Consider the following 7351-nt stretch of genomic DNA (forward strand, 5'->3'; position numbering starts at 1 on the left):
GTTCAGCCCAACTTATGTTAACAACGAGTGCTCGAATCTCACGCACCAAAACACTCATACACGCCAAAAGTTGACCAGAACAAATGATGAACGATGCCTGCCGGTGACAGAGACGCTGCGCAGAAGACTCCGCAACCTCACTGTTCTCCTCTCAGTCCATCTTCATTACTACCATCAGTATTTGCATTATTAACTAGTATTTGCAAGTAGCGGGGATTTTAACACCCACTCCTTTATTGAATCCGTCTCTCCTGTCTGTCCTCGCTTCCTCTGTTGACCGCATTCCTAAAGTCAGCGTTTTCTGTCAACATCTGTTTGGGAAATGCGCCCTGGACGGCAGCATGTGCACCGCGCAGCCTCCTGCCAGCTAGGCTAACGGGCGGCGTGGCGGAGCTTACCTCTCTCGTATTTGGCTGTGTGGAGCGGAGTGAACACCAATGGTTGGCCGGTTTATCTTTTATCCTCCGGTGCACTGCCCTCTTTCTCTTCACCTCCGTAAACTGCTCCGATCAGAGATTCCAGCGCTCCCCCCGAAACGCTCACATCCTCACATTTTCCTCCTCTTTGTCATCACTTCTGTTGCACGGATCCACCTTTGGCTGTGTTTTATTTCCCAGATACCGTGAGAAGCGAGACAGCACCTCCTTTCACTTACAGTTGGGGGGGCTACAGTTAGACTGACGAATGATGGTCCTGCTCTCCCTCCCTCCCACCCCCACCCCCACCCCCCCCTCTCTCCCACACTTGGTCCTCCACACAGTTGTGTGCATTTCTGGTAAATGTGGTCAGGGGATTGTGCTGGAAGAAACCCCACCCTTTTGTGCTGACCTGCTGATGAGCTGTAGTTTTGATTTCACAGGGCAAAAATGTGTGCACTGGGCTGTAATGCCTGTGGTGTGTGCGTGCGTGCGTGCGCGTGCGCGCGTGTTTATGCCAAGTTATCAGCCGTTGGCAGATCTGGATCATCTCACATGTTTGTTGAGAAGGAAGAACACGTTTTACCCTCACAGAAAAACCGCATGAATTTCACATGTGGACGATCCCACGTGAAGTGGAACATGGCATGCCGCATGGGCGACATGTGGAGCACGTGTGCTTTGAACAAAGGGAACTCAGTTTTCGAACATTTTCATGTGACAGCAATAACGTCGTGTAACATGACGTGTAATAATGATAATAATAATAATAAATTTTTTATAAAGCACCCTTACAAACACAATTACAAAGTGCTTCACAATGAAAACAGAACACATTTAAAATGCAAGAGATTAAAATACACTTAAAAGCCATGAAAAATAAACACGTTATAAAACACAAAAGGAAAATTAAACGTTGAAAATAGTAAACATAAAATTAAAACCAAATAAGCTCAGGTAAAAGCAGGATTTGCTTTCCAATAAAAGTACATTTTGTTTATGTTTGTTTTTTTTTTGGATTTTTTTCTCCCCAGTTCTACTTGGCCAGTTACCCCCCCACTCTTCCGAGCCGTCCCGGTCACTGCTCCACCCCCTCTGCCGACCCGGGGAGGGCTGCAGACTACCACATGCCTCCTCCCATACATGTGGAGTCGCCAGCCGCTTCTTTTCACCTGACAGTGAGGAGTTTCACCGGGGGGACGTAGCACGTGGGAGGATCACGCTATTCCCTCCAGTTCCACCTCCCGCCCGAACAGGCGCCCGACCAACCAGAGGAGGCGCTAGTGCAGCGACCAGGACACATACCCACATCCGGCTTCCCACCCGCATACACAGCCAATTGTGTCTGTAGAGACATCCAACCAAGCCGGAGATAACATGGGGATTCGAACCAGCGATCCCCGTGTTGGTAGGCAACGGAATAGACTGCTACACTACCCGGACACCAAAAGTACATTTTAAGAAGAGACTTAACAGAAGACACTGACTCAGACAGCCTCGTTTCCTCAGGCAGGTGGTTCCAGAGCCTCGGGGCCCTGCTGGCGAAGGCCAGGTCCCCTTTAGTCTTCAGCCTGCACTCAGGAAGAGACAGAAGACCTCTGCCGGGGGATCTCAGATTGCCGGGGGATCTCAGATTGCACCAAGTTACCAGTATATGACAGTATTTGTTTTGTGATATGCTGGGACCCAATAAGAAGGATTTGTTTTATTAGAATTACTACTACTACTTTCGGCTGCTCCCGTTAGGGGGCGCCACAGCGGATCTTCAGTTTCCATCTCTTCCTGTCCTCTCCATCTTCCTCTGTCACACCAACCACCCGCATGTCCTCCCTCACCACATCCATAAACCTCCTCTTTGGCCTTCCTCTTCTCCTCTTCCCTGGCAGCTCCATATTCAGCATCCTTCTCCCAATATACCCAGCATCTCTCCTCCACACATGTCCAAACCATCTCTCGTTTTATTAGACTTGAGCTGGAAAAAAATTATAGACATGCGGTTTTCTTTATATCAGTCAGACAATCCTGTAGAGCAGTGTTTCTCAACCGGGGTCCGCGGACCCCTAGTGGTCCGTGGTGTAATTGCAAGGGGTCCGTGAAAATAAAATATCTTTAAAAAAAAGATCCTATGACATTTATAGAAATAGGATTATTTTACTCAAATGTGACTGAGACCTTTATCTACCTAAACTATAAAGGGTAACAGGACTTTTTTCTCTAATTACATCTGTTTCACAAGTGTAATTTATTGTATTTTAATAAGAGATCTCGCTCCCGTTTGCATTGTTAAAAGTTACTGCATAAAAATTCTGTTGTTACATATATCTGAAAGTTACTGAATACATATTCTGTTTTGTTACATATATCTGAAAGTTACTGAATACATATTCTGTTTTGTTACATATATCTGAAAGTTACTGAATACATATTCTGTTTTGTTAACTATATCTAAGTTACAACTGAAAGCTCTTATTTTTGCCCCAAAGAGTGAATAAATGCAATAATGCAATTTAAAATGCAGTTTCTACTGTTTCTATCAAATTGCAACCCCCCTCCCCCAGGAGGGGTCCTCAGGGTAGATCAAAAAATACGCAGGGGGTCCAGGACCCCAAAAAGGTTGAGAACCACTGCTGTAGACAACTCAGCATACTGAGGTCAGTGGGCTTTCAGGGAGAAACAACTCTTTGTCATCCGCATAACAATGAAAAAGACCATGTCTACGGATGACATCACCCAAGGGAAGCATACATAGGCGAAACAAAATTGGCCCTAGAACTGAGCCCTGAGTCATACCATACTTGATATGAGAAAACCACAACATGAAATTATTAACAGAGATGCAAAACTTCCTTTTTGACAAATATGATGAGAACCACTCTAATGCTGTACCAGATATGCCCACCCAGTGCCTCGGTCTATCTAAAAGAATGATCAGTTGTGTCGAAGGCTGCACTTAAGCTACACATGCATCCACCGGATGTGCTCAGTTCTTGCGCATCCAAGTTTTCATCTTAACGTGCACAGAACGTGCTCCACATATCATAGGAAGACGTGATGTTACACGTGGTACACATGTTAAATGCATGTAAACACAGGAATTTCATGTGCTTTTGTCTATAAAGGTAGGCCTGTTACACACAGCTCACACTGATGTGACCTGTGTGGAGGGAATGATGTGTTTTGTTTCCTCAACCTCTGAAATAATTATGAAAATAGTTATGGAATTAATTTGGTGGAATCAAATGGTGTGTGTGTGTGTGTGTGTGTGTGTGTGTGTGTGTGTGTGTGTGTGTGTGTGTGTGTGTGTGTGTGTGCGTGCGTGTGTGTGTGTACATGGGCGCATGCTAGTTTGTGTGTGTTTAAGCATGCATGCGCAAGGCATCCTGAGACTGATTGTGTTGTGTCGTGAAATACCAATTTGGCAGATTTAGGAGGTCTTCAAACTCAGCTCGGCAGTACAACTCCCAGCATTGCCCTTTCTCCGAGCACACCACCATCCCCGCAGTGCTTTACTTTTCCACATCAATTTATTTATTTGTTTGTTTAACGACTTTATTAACCCCCCCTCCCCTCCCCCATCCCGTTTGTTGCAATTAAGGCTGACCCTACACGTGACGCTTTTCCACACAACTTGGTTGCATTTATGAGCTGAACTAATGCCGTCCAAACTGTGTGTAACAGCCAATGAGATTAGTCAGAATGCTATAAATAGGGCGTCTGTTCAAAGCCCAGCAGAACCGAACGGGTCGGGTTTGCGGAGTGACGTGACGTCAAGCGACAAGTGTGCTCTGATTGGTTGTCGCATGAACCTCGTTGCGTCGAGATGAAACGGTTTCAGCTCGACGCAACCGATTTTCTCAGGGGCTGAGACACGACGCAGGGCCACCCTGCTAAGACCCCGGGGGGGGGTTGGGGGTTGGGGGTTGGTATGGTCTTCATTAAAACACCGAGCTGAGGAATGCTCGGTGGTTGTTGCGTCACTCCCATTAACGTTCCTGCAAGTAAATCCATCTGTTCATTTTGCACACGCGAAATGTCCGACCCCCTCACCCCCCCTCACCCCCTTGAGAGATAGCGAGGGTGGAGTTAACGTATAGACAGTAATAGGCGCCTGCACAACGTCACGTCGAATCTATAGGGGGACCTTGTTTTCTCTGGTAGTCCAGTAAAGACAGGCAAGGGGAGATAAGGAGATGAGACGCAGACAGGGAGACCTTTAAAAGCAGGGCCTTTTACTGAAATACACCCAACCAGTCACAGCTCCTCCTTTATAAAGGGGTTGAACATCCAACCAACGCGGCCATCTAACAATGTAGACTGTACTAGTTTGTGCACAGTACTGTAATATATACTGTATTGCTAGAGTCAGTAATATTTTACTGATGCAGTCAAGGCGGCGCAGTGGTTAGCGCAGTCGCCTCACAAGAAGGAGGTCCTGGGTTCGAACCCAAGGATAGGCCAACTTTGGGGGTCGTCCTTGGTGTGGAGTTTGCATGTTGTCTACGTGGGTTTCCCCCCACAGTCCAAAGACATGCAGGTCAGGTGAATCAGCCTTACGAAATTGTCCCGAGGTGTGGAGGTGGGGCTGAGGGGAGGGGGGGGGGGCTGTCCAGGGTGTTTGTATCTTGCTAGTTTTTAGTTATTGGAGCGTGAGTGTCTGTAATAAGACGGAATCCCCCCTAGGGGATGAATAAAGGATTCTGATACAGTTAATACTACCTCGGTACACAAAGTACATGACTACAGTACAGTAGAGCACCATGTTATTTAGACACCACTACTTTTCTATTTTGCACAGAAAGTTACTCCCCACACCATCCATGACTTGTCAAATTAGGTGTTTAGATATCTTCTTATATATACTACATATATGTATATATGTATATATGTATGTGTGTATATATGTATGTATATATATATATATATGTATATATGTATATGTATGTATATGTATATGTATTTCTTAATGTTGGATATTCTGCCTTTAAGTTGAGAATCCAAACAAGGCCATTTCCAATAATGTTCAGAGTTACTTGGCGCTACAGTGTAAGCAGTCGCCAAGAACCCGAGACTTGAAATGGAAATGGCATGTTGGGATGAATATGACACGTCACATAATCTGCTCATAAGAACACGTCAGTGATCCTTTACAGCACCCCTCTTCCAAGTTTCCAGTCCTCCTAAACCGGCTGTGTGTGTGCGCTGTCGGTACACGTGTAACGACTCGGCTTGGGTCATTATGGGAATCCCAGACTGGTCGACTTTGACTCGGCCGTGGTCCAGTGCCAACCTGACACATATGTGACTGTTTAACCATGTAAGACAAATCAGCTGTTACCATGTGACCTTGCTCACTGATGTGGCTACCCATCCGTCTTTTCCCTGACAGGATTTTACTCCAGAGCCTAATTTATTCTGTCTGAATCTTGTTGAGACACTTCGTTTAATGTCAGAGTGTCTGTTGGATTTGTCATTTGTGTTTTCCACCACAGCTTTTCTCTAAACCTATCGACAAGAATCCGCTGAGTATCCATCCATCATCCCAACCGCTTATCCTGCTCTCAGGGTCGCGGGGATGCTGGAGTCTGTCCCAGCAGTCATTGGGCGGCAGGCGGGGAGACACCCTGGACAGGCCGCCAGGCCATCACAGGGCCAACACACACACACACACACACACACACACACACACACACACACACACACACACACACACACACACACACACACACACACACACACACACACACACACATTCGCACCTAGGGAAAATGTAGTACGGCCGATTCACCTGACCTACATGTCTTTGGACTGTGGGAGGAAACCGGAGCACCAAGAGGAAACCCACACAGACACGGGGAGAACATGCAAACTCCACACAGAGGACGACCCGGGACGACCCCCAAGGTTGGACTACTCCAGGGCTCGAACCCAGGACCTTCTTGCTGTGAGGCGACCACTGCTAACCACTGTGCCACCCACCAACAAGTATCTACACAAGCAAAACAAGCTGGTAAAGTAAGTAATATCTACCTAAAGTTACTACTACTACTACTACTGCTACTACTACTTTCGGCTGCTCCCGTTAGGGGGCGCCACAGCGGATCATCCGTTTCCATCTCTTCCTGTCCTCTGCATCTTCCTCTGTCACACCAGCCACCTGCATGTCCTCCCTCACCACATCCATAAACCTCCTCTTTGGCCTTCCTCTTCTCCTCTTCCCTGGCAGCTCCATATTCAGCATCCTTCTCCCAGTATACCCAGCATCTCTCCTCCCTCCACACATGTCCAAACCATCTCAATCTTGCCTCTCTTGCTTTGTCTCCAAACCGTCCAACCTGAGCTGTCCCTCTAATATACTCGTCCCTAATCCTGTCCTTCTTCGTCACTCCCAGGGAAAATCTTAGCATCTTCACCTCTGCCACCTCCAGCTCCACCTCCAGCTCCGCCTCCTGTCTTTTCATCAGTGCCACTGTCTCTAAACCATATAACATAGCTGGTCTCACTACCATCTTGTAATCCTTCCCTCTAACTCTTGCTGGTACCCTTCTGTCTCAAATCACTCCTGACACTCTTCTCCACCCACTCCACCCTGCCTGCACTCTCTTCTTCACCTCTCTTCTGCACTCCCCGTTACTTTGGACAGTTGACCGCAAGTATTTAAACTCATACGCCTTCGTCACCTCCGCTCCTTGCATCCTCACCATTCCACTGTCCTCCCTCTCATTCACGCATAGCTATTCTGTCCTGCTCCTACTGACTTTCATATCTACCTAAAATTAAGTCAAGTCAATTTTATTTGTATAGCCCAATATCACAAATTACAAATTTGCCTCACTGGGCTTTATAGCAACACAAACTCCTGTCCTTAGACCCTCATATCGGATAAGGAACACCTCCCTAAAAAAAAACCTTTGACAGGGAGAAAAAATAGAAAGAAA

General features: G+C 46.7%; 1 protein-coding gene across 1 annotated transcript in view; it reads right to left on the reverse strand.

Moving 5' to 3' along the window:
* lrrc15 (leucine rich repeat containing 15) overlaps positions 1-686 on the reverse strand; it is an 8598-nt gene extending 7912 nt beyond the window's left edge. Inside the window, exon 1 of the mRNA XM_056276097.1 lies at positions 399-686. The gene's annotated coding sequence lies outside the window, so the exon portion shown is untranslated. The remainder of the gene's footprint in view (positions 1-398) is intronic.
* Positions 687-7351: the final 6665 nt, after the last annotated feature.

This window comes from Lampris incognitus, chromosome 3, assembly GCF_029633865.1.
Source record: "Lampris incognitus isolate fLamInc1 chromosome 3, fLamInc1.hap2, whole genome shotgun sequence".
In the NCBI taxonomy this organism is placed as follows: domain Eukaryota; kingdom Metazoa; phylum Chordata; class Actinopteri; order Lampriformes; family Lampridae; genus Lampris; species Lampris incognitus.